The sequence below is a fragment of the Chiloscyllium punctatum genome, chromosome 24, assembly GCF_047496795.1.
Source record: "Chiloscyllium punctatum isolate Juve2018m chromosome 24, sChiPun1.3, whole genome shotgun sequence".
Lineage (NCBI taxonomy): Eukaryota > Metazoa > Chordata > Chondrichthyes > Orectolobiformes > Hemiscylliidae > Chiloscyllium > Chiloscyllium punctatum.
The window spans coordinates 39,475,173-39,490,272 of NC_092762.1; the positions used below are offsets into that span (position 1 = coordinate 39,475,173).

General features: G+C 44.3%; 1 long non-coding RNA gene across 2 annotated transcripts in view; it reads left to right on the forward strand.

The window, feature by feature from the left end:
- The window catches only part of LOC140494469 (uncharacterized), a 106,103-nt gene that overhangs the window by 18,716 nt on the left and 72,287 nt on the right, over positions 1–15,100 (forward strand). For both annotated transcript variants that reach the window (XR_011963995.1, XR_011963994.1), the window contains exon 2: positions 14,699–14,776. This is a non-coding gene — a long non-coding RNA (uncharacterized lncRNA). The remainder of the gene's footprint in view (positions 1–14,698; positions 14,777–15,100) is intronic.

The window sequence follows — 15,100 nt, forward strand, 5'->3', positions numbered from 1 at the left end:
GAGATGCCGGTGTTGGACTGGGGTGTACAAAGTTAAAGATCAGACAACACCAGGTTATAGTCCAACAGGTTTAATTGGAAGCACACTAGCTTTCAGAGCGTCGCTCCTTCATCAGGTGATAGTGGAGGGCTCAATCCTAACACACAGAATATATAGCAAAAATTTACAGTGTGATGTAACTGAAATTATACATTGAAAAATACCTTGATTGTCTGTTGAGTCTTTCATCTGTTTGAATACCATGATAGTTTCACTTCTTTCATGTGTAAATCACAAAACCTTTTTTAAAAACTTGCATTCTCAGATTAACTGTAACGATTGGTGTGAGCTAGACAATATGTTGAAGGTGTTAGGCCCCTGTGTTCTCTGTCTGTGCCATGATGTTTAAATTGATTCTAATCTAAGAAGTGAGATAATAGAGTTTTACATGAATTCATGCAGTTTTTGAGGAAGTGAGAACTGCAGATGCTGGAGATCAGAGCTTAAAAATGTATTGCTGGAAAAGCGCAGCAGGTCAGGCAGCATCAAAGGAGCAGGAGAATCGATGTTTCGGGCATAAGCCTGAAGAAGGACTTATGCCCGAAATGTCGATTCTCCTGTTCCTTTGATGCTGCCTGACCTGCTGCGCTTTTCCAGCAACACATTTTTAAGCCCTTCATGCAGTTTTTGAACAAAGTACAATGTAACTCTGCAAGTACAAATTCACCCCACAAAATATATGTGTGCATGTGGGTCTTTGTGTGTGTGTGTGTGTGTGTGTGTCTGTGTGTCTGTGTGTCTGTCTGTCTGTCTGGGTTGGAGGTTTGTGAGTGTGAGAGAGAATGTATATGCCTGTGTATGTGAATATAGAGTGTCTTAAGTCTGTGAGGGGGTGCATGTGGGAGTGTGTGTGTCTGCGACGGGGGGCTGTGAGTGTCTGTGAGAGAGTGTATATGTGTGCGCGTGAGTGTAGAGTGGTCGAAGTCTGAGAGGATGCATGTGGGAGTGTGTGTGTCTGTAAGGGTGTGTGTGCGTGTCTGTGTGCATGTCTGTGTATGTGTGTGTGTGAATAGTGCAATGGTGGTCAACAGACCGGAGTGTTCCCTCCTAGTTGGGGAACACTTCAGTTGTCCAGGACATTCGACCTCGGACCTTCAGGTGACCATCCTCCAAGGCGGACTTCGGGACAGGCAGCAGCGAAATGTGGCCGAACAGAGGTTGATAGCTAAGTTCCATACCCATAGGGAGGGTCTCAACCGGGACCTTGGGTTCATGTCACACTACAAGTGACCACCATTGCACTATACACACACACAGACACTCCTATACACACACACACACACATATACACAGACATGCACACAGAAACACACACACTCCCACACTCACACATGCACCCTCTCAGAGACTTAAGACCACTCTACACTCATGCATACACATATACACTTTCTCTCATAGACACTCTCAACCCTCCGCCCCATACACACAGACACACTCCCACATCCACACATGCACTCCCTCACAGACGTAAGACCCTCTACACTCTCATAAACACACCTATACACTCTCTCTTACACTCACAACCCCCCAACCCAGACAGACACACACACACATACATATATTTTGTGGGGTGAATTTATACTTGCAGAGTTACATTGTACTTTGCTCAAAAGCTGCATGAATTCACGTAAAACTCTATTATCTCACTTCTTAGATTAGTATCAATTTAAACATCATGGCACAGACAGAGAACACAGGGGCCTAATACCTTCAACATATTGTCTAGCTAACACCAATTGTTACAGTTAATCTGAGAATGCAAGGTTTTAAAAAAAGTTCTGTGATTTACACATGAAAGAAGTGAAACTATCATGGTATTCAAACAGATGAAAGACTCAACAGACAATCAAGGTATTTTTCAATGTATAATTTCAGTTACGTCCCTCTTTGCTGTTTGAGTATGTGTGGTATTCAAGGTTGCCCTGAGGGCTGTGATCCTTTGTAGTTTAGCCATGGAGGACCTATCAACATACGTTGTCTCAGCTGCCTTTAGGTGAGCCTCAAACAGACGCTGTTGCTCTCCCTTTTGTCTTTTCCGGGTCGCAGAATATGAGGTGACCAAGCCTCACCCGTACGCCTTTGCAGTATCCCACATCGTCGAGGGGTTACTGGCCATGTCTGAGTTGATATCCCAGAAGGTTTTAAATTCCTGCGAAAAAATATTTTATGAACTTGCTATCCTTCAATAAAAAAGGGGTCCATACGCCAGTGTTGGGGACCTCTCCCAACATCGCTAGTCTTAACCTCCATATATACTGTGGCATGGTCAGAAATAGTTATATTACCTATTTTACAGGACAATATAGAGTTCAAAAGGGTCGAGGGGACAAAAAAGATACCAATTCTGGTATGGCACTTGTGTGGGTTAGAGTAGAAAGTAAAGTCTCTCCCATCAGAATGGAGACACCTCCACCATCTACCAGCCCCATCTCCGTATGCAGATCCGCCAGCTGCCTCGATCTCAAAGATATGCCCGCAAAGCTCATAGGTATCCTGTCCGTCTCTGGGTCAATGATACAATTAAAATCTCCCCCTGTAATTGTATGGCGGACCCTGAGAGCCATCAACTTAGAGAATACTCCCATTACAAATTTAAAAGGGTGTGCTGGAGGGCAATAAAGATGCAAAATTCTGTATTCCTTTCCATTTATTAGGACTTTAATCAATATATACTGTCCAGACTCATCTTTTATCTGACTTAACGTTTGGAAGGGAAGATTCTTCTGAATAAGAATGGCTACTTCTCGACTTTTTGAGCTGAAAGATGAAAAGAACACCTGGCCAAACCTACCCTGTTGCAGCTTCGAGTGCTCCTTATCAAGTAGATGTGTCGCCTGTAAAAGAGCTACATCAACCTTTTCTTTTTAAGACTTTATAATATCTTTTTCCTTTTGATTGGCAAGTGGCTCCCCTTGACATTCCAGGTGCACCACCTAAGCAAATGGCTAGCCACGATCGTCCAGGTAAGCCCGAGACCCCCCCCCCCCAGGAGGAAGAACCCCACCCAAAAGACATTGAATAAAGACCAAAAACAATTCACATATAAAAAGACTCTTTAAAACAGTTAAATCAAAGCAACTAAGAGCTACTCCTAAATAAAAATAACATAGAGCATATTTAAAGGAAGGCACTACTAGCTTCCAATAACCCCGCCATAACTTCTCCCAGCTAAAGCCCTGCCCTCGGCCCAGATATTACAAAATAAAGTAAATAAATTCCAGTATCTTATAAAACAGAAGTTAAAAGTGGGCGACCCACCTACTCCCCCACACTATCACCTAGATACACTTAACAAAGCGACACAAGATAAAAATATATAAGATCACAAATTTACAATCCCAGCAAATATTAAGCAACTAAAAAAGAAAACAAACCCAGTCAGAGACATCCCCCAATAATCGAGCTATAGATAAGAGACCAAAGAAAGAATAAGGAACAAGACCCCCCCCCTCCCCCGACCTCCAAGGAAAGATGGAGAAAAGAAAGAAGGAGAGAAGAAGAAGGAAAGACAAGGTGGGGGGGGGGGGGGGCAAAATAAAGTTGTTGTCCATACAATTCAAGTCCCACTGTCTATTTGAGAGCATCCAGGAATTCTTTTACCTTTTCTGGTGACCCGAAGTTATATACAGATCCTCCATGACTGAAGCGCAGCATTGCCATAGAATGTTGAGTATTTAAGTCCCTCAGACGCTTCTTCGCCTCGTCAAATGCCCTCCTTTTGCGGACCACAACCAGAGAAAAGTCCTGAAACAACATTAGCTTGTAGCCCTTGAACATCATGGCATGGGGATCCTTCCCCAAGACTCTGGAGGCCTCCAGCAGCATTTGTTTTTCCCTGTCGTACTGAAATCGGACTAGGACAGGGTGGGGGCACTGGTCTAACCCGGGCCTGCGTATAGCAACCAGGTGGGCCTGCTCAACCCGCACACGGCTCAGCTCCGACTCCAATTTCAGCTGTGGGAGCCATTGCTCCAGGAAATCCACAAGCTGGCCTTCCCCCTCCCGTTCGGGAAGGCCCAGCAACCGGATATTTTTCCGATGACCTCGATTTTCGAGGTCGTCGATGTGTTCCTCAAGGGTCCGGACTCGCCACTCCAGAGCCCAGACCTGACTCACGGATGGCTCAGCAGCAGCCTCCAAGGCTGCGGTCAGTTGTTCCACCCCTCCGACATGCTGCCCGAGTTTCTCGATCTCTTCTGCAGCATGACCGAGATCGACTCCCACCTGGACTGGGCCTCCTCGATGGAAGCATTAATCTTCTCTCTGAGTTTCACGAACTCCGAGGTCAAGCTCGTCTCTGCAGGTAAGCCTCCAGGGCAGCTGTGGACGTCTCTGCTGCTGAGGGTTGGGGGGTGAGGGGAGGGGTTCCCTGTCTGTTGCAAACTATGACTGCCTTTGCCCTTATTTTAAAAAAGCACCAAACTGTTAAAGTTTGATGCAAAATAGCCAAGGGTGCTATTTTAAAAACCAAAAACTATTTTAAGTAATTGAACAGGTGACTCTGCCTGAGTCTTGGGCAGAGCTCTGCAGACTCACACCTGCTGGGTCGCTGCCATCTTGGATCCTCCTCTCTGTTTCACTCTTAACCAATAGCAGAATACTGTGGATGCTGGAAATCTGAACTTACAAAAAACAGCATAAAATGAGGGTCAGGCAAAATGTATAGCGAGAGAAACCAAGTCAACGTTTCAAGTATGTGACAAACTTTAATTTGTCCTTTCTCAAAACCTATTTTACCTCTTAACATTTCCCAGTCTAACTAAAGGTCCTTTATGTGAAACATTAACTTGGGGCTTTTGGTTGAAAGTAGAAAGGGAGCAAAGTCTGTTTGATAGTTCAAGTATAAATTGCCTACAAAAAGAAAACAACAGAGATTGATTGATAGTGTTCTTTTTGTTTAGTCATTTGACACAAGTTTTCAAATGTGAAATCATCTTTCAGTTAGCATCCATCAGTTTTAATTTCTCTTCAAAGTCTGACTGGTCTCCATGGAGATTGTAACAGTCATCTGAAACCTGAATTTTATCTAAATCTTGCAGGGACTGCTTCAGTATCTGAGAGGTTGTGAGTGATATAGAACATTATGAAATCAAGTGATGGAGGAAAGGTCAGTGATGAAGCAGCTGAAGATGGCTTGGTCTATGACATTGGCTTGAGAGATTCCTGCAACAATGTTATGTGGCTGAGATAATTGGCCTCTGACAACTAGAACCATCTTCCTTCATTCGAGATGTGATTCCCACAGCTTTGTGCTTTTCCCTGACTCCCACTGACTCCATTTTTGCTCGGGCCTCCTGGTGTCACACTGGAGCAAATGCTGCTCTGATGTCAAGGACCGTTAGTCTGACCTCACAGCTAAAATTCAGCTCTTTTATCCTTGTTTAGGTCAAGGTTGGAATGAGGTCAGGAGTTAAGTGGTTCTGGCAAGACCCAAACTGAGTATTGGTCAATATATTGTTGTTCAGTAATTGCTGCTTAATAGCACTGTCAATGAAAACTTCCAACACTCTGTTGATGATTGAGAGGTAGTTATTGGCTGGATTGGATTTGTCCTGCATTTCACAGACAAGACATACCTGGACGGTTTTTCACATCATCAGGTAGATGTTTTTTACTTGAACAGCTGGATTGGAGGTGCATCTAATTCTGGATCTTAACTACCAACAGCCTAACATACACAGTATCCAGTTCCTTCAGCTGTTCCTTTGTGTCTCATGGAGCAAATTGTATTGTTTGAAGACTCAGCACTGATGGATCAGTCACAGTGCACCTCTAACAGAAGATTGGGCAAATCCTTGTCTTCTGTATTGATCTGTCATCATTCTGATGGGGGTGTTTGTGGAACCTTCCCCACCACTGGTTTTTAATTGCTCATTGCCATTCATGACTTTGACTGGTCCATTTAATTATGAATGATTTAGCTCTGCCCATTAAATGGCACTTCTGCAGTGCAGCATAGTCCTGGGTTATAGCTTTACAGTTCTAGATATGTCTGATTCCACCCCCATCATAGTCTGATGTGCTTCTCATTGAACTAAGGTTGCCCCCCACACCCCCACCATCTTGATGACAATGGCAGAGTGAACATATTCCAAGTCACGACGTTAGATAATAGAATCATAGAATCCCTGCTGTGTGGAAGCAGACCATACAGCCCATCAAGTCCACATAGACCCTCCGAAGAGCATTCCACCTCCCCCCCCACTCCCCCACCCTATCCTTGTAACCCTGTACTTCCCATGGCTAGCTTGCACATCCCTCAACACTATGGGAAATTTAGCATGGCCAATCCAACTTTGGACTGTGGGAGGAAACCAGACCACCCAGAGGAAACTGGAGCACCCAGCAGAAACCCACACCGACACGGGGAGAATGTGCAAATTCCCCACAGACAGTTGCTCGAGGATGGAATCCAACCCAGGTCCCGATTGTGAGGCAACAGTGCTGACCACTGAGTCACCGTGCTTTCCCACAGATAGATGCAGTTAAGCACTGTTGAAGTGCAGTGGCTATTATAATGTAGGCCATGCTGTCACAAATAGCAATGTAAAAACAACTAGGTAATCAGTTTTTATCATATTGGCTTCAGGGAGACATTTTTTTTGTCCAGTGTTAAAATGGTCCTAGGCACAATTGCCTCCAGTTGTAGATGGGATGCCTCAAAAGGTTAAGCTCCCAGTGAGGAGGGATGAACTGGATCCCTTTCTTTACTCAACCTCTCCCTTGGTTGGTTCATAAGGTTACCTTAAAAAGGATTCTTTTGGGCAATCCAAGATGGCGGCAGTCTGAGTGTTCTGTTGTGCTGGGTTCTGTGACATAAACCCCCGGCAAGGTGGACCTTTACCCTCCCTTACCAAGCACCCCCAGGAAAAAAACATACTGATTCAAACTTGCTGACCATTTGGAGCTGCTGAAATAGTGTGTGATAGCTTTAAGGCCAGGATGAAGTTGAATAAAGGAAAGGGGCCTAAAGGAGTACAGCAGACAGTACACTCCCCTATTGCATCAGGGGTGCCTGCAGAAAGATCCAGCAGGACAGCAGCGTTTACTCTGAGTTTGCCAAACACTGAGAGTGGATTCAAGCAGCAGTTGAGCCACTATCTACCAGGCTGAAAAAGCATTAGCAGGAAATCCAGTTGCTGGACTGAAGAATGGAGGCAGTGGAGGAGAGGACCGCGGCATCGGAGACCGTGGTAGAGGTCTCGGGAGGAAGGATCCGAACACTGGAAGGCCAGGTTCGGGCCCTTCAGGAACAAGTCAATGACCTGGGAAATAAAAATAGAAGGAAAATCTTACGGCTCGTGGGTCTCCCGGAAGGTGAGGACCTCATTGGCTGCTTGTAGGGGTGGCTCCCGAAGTTCCTGGGGCTGGAGTTGGAGTCGAGCCTGGTAAGTGTAGAGTGGACCCACCAGATCACAATGCACAGGTCCGGGCTGGACCCACACCCTGCGTGGTCCTAGTGCAGCTCCTGTATTATAAAGAAAAACAGTTAATAGTTGAAACAGCAAGAAGACTGGGAAGGAATTCACAAGCTTTAATATACAAAGGACAATGTTTTTTCAGGAGCCCTAATCAAGAAGAGAAGGACATTTGATGAAGTCAAGAAAGAACTAAGGGACCTGAACATTCAATACTCCTTGAGGTACCCAGCCACGTTGCGTTTCGCCCATTGGGGGACAATATATTAACTTTGACTCCGCAGAACAGGCAAAGGACTTTGTAAAGTCTATGAGTTGAAGGACCTGAGTTGGAGTGGGAGGGGAGGGGCATCATTGCGGACAATGGTTTGTTTTTTTATTGCACATTTTTTTACTTCTTTCTCCACCTTTTTTTGCGTTTATTGGTTTTATATGTACAACTTTGTTGTGAAATTGTAAAATTGGAATTATTTTATATATCGGTTGGTTGGGTATTATCTAGGGCTCCTGTTTTTTACTGCTGTCCTTCTGATTTTGGATTGGGGTGGCTACATCTGTGGTTAAGATGAGTTGGGGGGCGGGGGGAAGGGTGATGGGTTTCCATTGTTAACTTTCAGAATGTAAATAACAGGTTTTCCTCATTTGTGACTTGCCTGGGGCTAGGGCATGGCCTCAGCCACAGGGAGGTAAGATGGTAGTAAGGATTGGGAGGGGGAAGATCTCAAGCAAATTGGGGGTCATTTGGGTGTTAATTTCAGCTAAATATGATGAGTTATTTAGTTGTAGTAGTTTTTATAAGAATAGTTTTTGGGTCTCATCGAGTTAATGTCTCTGTAGCTCATCACGCCTCAGATACGTTCCCTCCTCCTGTGAAACCACGGGCTGCCCTAGATGACCATGGCTGGTGATTTGTTCAGGTGGTGCACCTGGAATATAAAAGGGAACCATTCTCTTATTAGAAGAGAGAACGTGTTATCAAGCCTTAGGAAGGAAAGGGTGGACATTGCCCTTGCTGCAAGAGACACATCTAACTGATAGGGAGCATCTGAAAATGCAACAGGGGGTTATGACAGGGTATTTTCTCATTCTTTAGCTCTAACAATAGAAGAGTGGCTATACTGTTAAGAGGGAATCTCCATTTCCAGGTAACGGGCAGATTAAGGATGAACATGGACAGTTTATCATTCTTAAAGCCCTAATACATGTAGAAGAGTATGGTGTCTTGAATGTATATTATCCCCCAGTTCACCCTCTTAAATTTCTAATTGATGCAGTGGCTAAACTAATGAATCTTAGGGTACGCCATACGGTTATAGGAGGGGATTTTAATCGCCTAATAGATCCAGAGGTTGACACGGTGCCAAGGGGCCCGGCAGGTATGTCCGTGCAGTCTAAACAGTTGGTGGACATGTGTGAAGAGTTGGGACTAATGGATGTGTGGAGATACCTGTATTCTAATGGAAGAGACTTTACATTGTATTCCAACCCACACAAGTGCTATACACAAATGAACATTTTCTTTATGCCAGCTGACGGTTTGGACAGAACATTGGCGTGCAAAATTAGGAATATAGCTGTTTTGGGTCATGTGCCAGTGTATTTAGATGTTAAAATCAAGGGCAGTGGAATGGATGCATGTCACTGGCACATGGGTCCATTTTTGTTAGGGGATAGCAAATTTGTTGAATATATTAGAAGAGAGTTCAGGGCCTTCTGGGATATCACCTCAGGTACGGCCAGTAATCTGGCAATGCTTTGGGAGGCAACTAAGGCATATTTATGAGGTCTGATCATTTTATATTCGATGACTAGAAAGAGGCAGAGGGAGGAGCAGCAACGGATGCTGGAGGCCCGGCTGAAAGCAGCTGAGAAAACATTATATTATAGGCCGTCATTGGTTGCAGCGGGTCACAGCTCTTCAGGCTGCATTCAACTCATCGCATGCACAAGTGGCTAAAAATAAAAGAGGTCTCCTTTCCCAAACAAAGACTGTTTTCGAATTTGGAGATAAGCCAGGTAGATATCTGGCTTTTTTGACGAGGAAGAAAAATGCTTCTCAGTCTATCCTTAGGGAGAAGGCTGGTACAATTACCAGTGAATTGAAAATGTTAGGTTTAGGAGCTATATCGGTCGGAGGGGGGCGAACATGGTACAATGGGAATGCAGTCCTTTTTTTGGAAATCTGGACCTCCCCAATATAAACACGGAACAGGCTTCCCTTTTGAATGCGCCTCTAACAGTACAGGAGGTGCAGGAAGCAATAAAGCATCACCAGGGTGGCAAATCACCAAGGCCAGATGGATTCCCAACTGAAATCTATAAGGAATTCATAAACATGGAGCCACTTCTGGAGGATGTACAACTATTCTTATACACAGGATTGTCTGCCACCTTCCCTTCGGGAGGCTAATATCTCCCTCATTTTAAAGAAAGGGAAAGACCCTAAAGAATGTGCTTCATACAGACCCATTTCACTGGTGAATGTAGATTTCAAAATTTTATCCAAGATGCTGGCTCTGAGCTTGGAGAAGGGTCCTGCCCCATACTATAAAAGACCAGACGGGTTTTATTAAGAGCCATAGCACCTCCAACAATATCAGAAGAGTACTGAACACAGTGCAGGTATGCCAGCAAAGATTGATTCCAGGTTTTGTGGTCTCCCTCGAAACAGAAAAGGCATTTGATTGGATGGAATGGCCGTATCTATTTGAGGTCTTAGAGCGCTTTGGTTTGGGGGGATCCTTTGCCAGATGGGTGGCAGTACTGTACAATGATCTGAAGGCAGCAGCCATTACAAATGGTACTAAGTCAGATAACTTTAGCATTGGAAGAGGTAGTCAACAGAAGTGTCCTTTGTGTCCAGGGAGATAATGGACTTGAACGTGTGGCTGGGGAACTGGTGCAGGAAGCAAGGATTTAAATTCTTGGATCACTGGGGTATGTTTTGGGGTAAGCATAAATTCTACAAGAGAGACAGTTTGCACCTTAATAGGTTAAGGACCAGAATTCTGGCAGGCAGGTTTGCTACTGTAACATAGCTACGTTTAAACTAAGTAGCGGGGGGGAGGGGACAAACTGGGTGTTTAAGAAGGAAATTGAAGGGAAAGTTAGAACAAGGGAAGTCAAGAAAGACAACTGTATCAATGAGGCAGAAAACTCAGAAAGGGATCATGCTATAAGGTTGAGTGAAATAGGAGTTGATGGGAAGGGTGAGGGCAGTAACAAATTAAAAATATTATACATGAATGCACGAAGCATTAGAAATAAGATGGATGAGCTTGAGGCTCTTTTGGAAATTGGCAGATACGATATTGTGGGGATAACTGAGACATGGCTTCAAGTGGACAGGGCCTGGGAAATGAATATTCAAGGCTACACGTGCTATCGTAAGGACAGACTGACGGGCAGAGGGGGTGGGGTGGCCATGTTGGTAAGGGATGATATTCAGACCCTTGCACAGGGGGACCTAGAATCAGGGGATGTAGAGTCAGTGTGGATAGAGCTGTGAAATACTAAGGGTAAAAAGACCCTCTTGGGAGTTATCTACAGCCCCCCAAACAGTAGTCTGGATGTCGGATGTAAGTTAAATCAGGAGCTGAAATTGGCCTGTCGCAAAGATGTTACTACAGTTGTTATGGGGGATTTCAACATGCAGATAGACTGGGAGAATCAGGATGGTATTGGACCTCAAGAGAGACTTTGTGGAGTGCCTCAGAGATGGATTCTTAGAACAGCTGGTGCTTGAGCCGACCAGGGAGAAGGCAATTCTGGATCTGGTATTGTGCAACAAACCAGAATTGGTCAGGGACCTCAAAGTGAAGGAGCCATTGGGAAGTAGTGACCATAATACAATAAGCTTCAATCTGTAATTTGAGAAGGAGAGGGTACAATCTGAAGTGACAATATTTCTGTAGAATAAAGGGAACTATGGAGCTATGAGGGAGGAGCTGGCCAAAGTTCAGTGGTGCAATACCTTAGCAGGGATGACAGTGGAGGAACAATGGCGGATATTTCTGTGTATAATGCAGAAGATGCAGGATCAGTTCATTCCAAAAAGGAAGAAAGATCCTAGGAGGAGGCATAAAAAACATATAAAGTTAAAAGAGAAAGAGTATAACATAGCAAAGATAAGTGGGAAAACGGAGGACTGGGAAGCTTTTAAAGAACAACAGAGGATTACTAAGAAGGAAATATGCAGAGAAAAAATTAGGTACGAAGGTAAACTGGCCAATAATATAAAGGAGGATAGTAAAAGCTTTTTTAGGTATGTGAAAGGCAAAAAAATGGTTAAGACTAAAATTAGGCCCTTGAAAACAGAAACAGGGGAATATATTATGGGGAACAAAGAAATGGCAGAAGAATTGAATTGGTGCTTCAGATCTGTTTTCACTGGGGAACACACAAGCAATCTCCCTGAGGTAACAGTGGCTGAAGGACCTGAACTTAAGGGAATTTATATTTGCCAGGAATTGGTGTTGGAGAGACTGTTAGGTCTGAATGTTGATAAGTCCCCGGGGCCTGAAGGTCTACATCCCAGGGTACTGAAGGAGGTGGCTCAAGAAATCGTGGATGCGTTGGCGATTATCTTCCTGAGTTCGATAGACTTGGGATCAGTTCCTGCGGACTGGAGGGTGGCTAATGTTGTACCACTTTTTAAGAAAGGTGGGAGAGAGAACACAAGAAATTATAGACCAGTTAGTCTGACCTCAGTGGTGGGAAAGATGCTGGAGTCTATTATAAAGGATGAAATTACGACACATCTGGATAGTAGTAACAGGATAGGTCAGAGTCAGTATGGATTTATGAAGGGGAAATCATGCTTGATTAATCTTCTGGAAGTTTTTGAGGATGTAACTCTGAAGATGGATGAGGGAGATCCAGTAGATGTAGTGTACCTGGACTTTCAGAAAGCTTTTGATAAAGTCCTACATATGAGGTTAGTGAGCAAAATTAGGGCACATGGTATTGGGGGCAAAGTACTAACTTGGATTGAAAGTTGGTTGGCTGATAGGAAACAAAGAGTAGTGATAAACGGCTCCATTTCGGAATGGCAGGCAGTGACCAGTGGGGTACCGCAGGGATCAGTACTGGGACCGCAGCTTTTTACAATATATGTTAATGATATAGAAGATGGTATTAGCAATAACATTAGCAAATTTGCTGATGACACTAAGCTGGGTGGCAGGGTGAAATGTGATGAGGATATTAGGAGATTACAGGGTGACCTGGACAAGTTAGGTGAGTGGTCAGATGTATAACAGATACAGTTTAATGTGGATAAATGTATGGTTATCCACTTTGGTGGCAAGAACAGGAAGGCAGATTACTACCTAAATGGAATCACTTTCGGTAAAGGGGCAGTACAGAGAGATCTGGGTGTTCTTGTACACCAGTCAATGAAGGTAAGCATGCAGGTACAGCAGGTAGTGAAGAAGGCTAAAAGCATGCTGGCCTTCATAACAAGAGGGATTGAGTATAGAAGCAAAGAAGTTCTTCTGCAGCTGTACAGGGCCCTGGTGAGACCACACCTGGAGTACTGTGTGCAGTTCTGGTCTCCAAATTTGAGGAAAGACATTCTGGCTATTGAGGGAGTGCAGCATAGGTTCACGAGGTCAATTCCTGGAATGGCGGGATTACCTTACGCTGAAAGACTGGAGCGATTGGGCTTGTATACCCTTGAGTTTAGAAGACTGAGAGGGGATCTGATTGAGACATATAAGATTATTAAAGGATTGGACACTCTGGAGGCAGAAAACATGTTTCCGCTGATGGGTGAGTGCCAAACCAGAGGACACAGCTTAAAAATACGGGGTAGACCATTTAGGACAGAGATGAGGAGAAACTTCTTCACCCAGAGAGTGGTAGCTGTGTGGAATGCTCTGCCCCAGAGGGCAGTGGAGGCCCAGTCTCTGGATTCAATTAAGAAAGAGTTGGATAGAGCTCTCAAGGATAGTGGAATCAAGGGGTATGGAGATAAGGCAGGAACAGGATACTGATTAAGGATGATCAGCCATGATCATATTGAATGGTGATGCAGGCTCAAAGGGCAGAATGGCCTACTCCTGCACCTATTGTCTATTGATCATCGCTGTTGTTTACTTGGTGATTGAGCCATTCGGCGAAGCTATTAGGAGGGATCCTGAAGGAGTAGCACCAAAGGTGGGAATGGGGGAGCATAAGCTCACCCTATTTGCTGATGACATCCTTCTGTTTTTGGCCAATCCAGAGAAGTCTGTTCCTTGACTGATTCAAACAATTAATTCATATGGTGGTTTCTCAGGTTACAGGATCAATTTTACAAAATCAGAAGCCATGCCGGTAGGGGATTAGTGGAGGTGCCTAATCTGAAGGATGGAATTCAGTTCCCATTTAGATGGTCATCAAAAGGTTTTTAATCCACCTTCCTTCCAACAGCTGTATAAAACTAACTATGTACAAGTAATAGAGAGGATAAAACAGGATTTGCAGCGGTGGGAGGGGTGACCGTTATCATGGTTAGACCGAATAGCGCTGATTAAAATGAGTGTTCTTCCTCGACTGCTGGACCCCATGAGAATGCTCCCGTTGTTGCTACCCAGATAAGTATTAATGAGGCTTAATGATTGGCTAGGGTATTTTATTTGGCACCACTGGCGTCATTTAATTAAATTCACTAAATTGCAGCTTTCGCAGGGTGAGGGAGGGGTGGATCTTCCAGATTTGAAGAAACACCAAATAAGCGCCCTATTGACATATGTTGGTGACTGGGTACGGGGGAATTCTGAGTTGATTTGGCTTGATATTGAAGCTTCGCAGTAGCGATGTCCTTTGATTAATTTATTATTTATAGATAAGATGAAATCCGTGACCCAGCAGTGTAAAAGTCCAATTATTTTAAATACAATGAGAGCCTGGACGATAATGAGGAAAGACAAGGGCAATTGGTCTAAGATTTCACCATTTACCCCATTGGTGGGAGCCCAAGGATTTAAACCTGGGGCAACAGATTCTGGCTTTAAGGCATGGGAGAATAAGAGAATCTCCTGTCTGGGAGATTTATTCAGGGGAGGTCCTGATGTCATTTAGTCAGTTAAGTCCATAAATACAGATTGTCTAACAGGGACCTTTTCTGATATTACCTGAAAAGGGACTGTATACAGAGGAAGACCACGCTCCTGGTCCAGTGTTACAAATCAGACGTGGAGAAAAGAATATTCCGGGGTACGGGTGCTCTTTCACTCAGTACTTTATATCATTTACAGAAAGGTCGTGCCCTGGAGGACATGGAAGGACTCTGTAGGACGTGGAATTGAGAGTCGGGAGAGGATATTTCATTGGAGGTATGGGAAGACATATGGAAATTTAAGGAAAAATCTCAGTATGTAACAGAGTGCAGGGCATGCAATTGAAGATCTTACACAGGGCTCATATGGTGCCAGAGAGGCTAGCTAAGTTCAAGAAAGGAGTACCATCAGGGTGTCCCAAATGTAACATTAGTATAGGCACTCTTACACACGGTTACTGGTCATGTTGTAAGATCCAGAGATACTGGAGTGCTATAGTAAGGGAGCTAAAGGACACGCTGGGGATTGAAATTAACGTGGATCTGGTAATTCTTTTTTTGGGGTTGCCAAATTTGCTGTCTCTGGGGGAACACGGGAAGA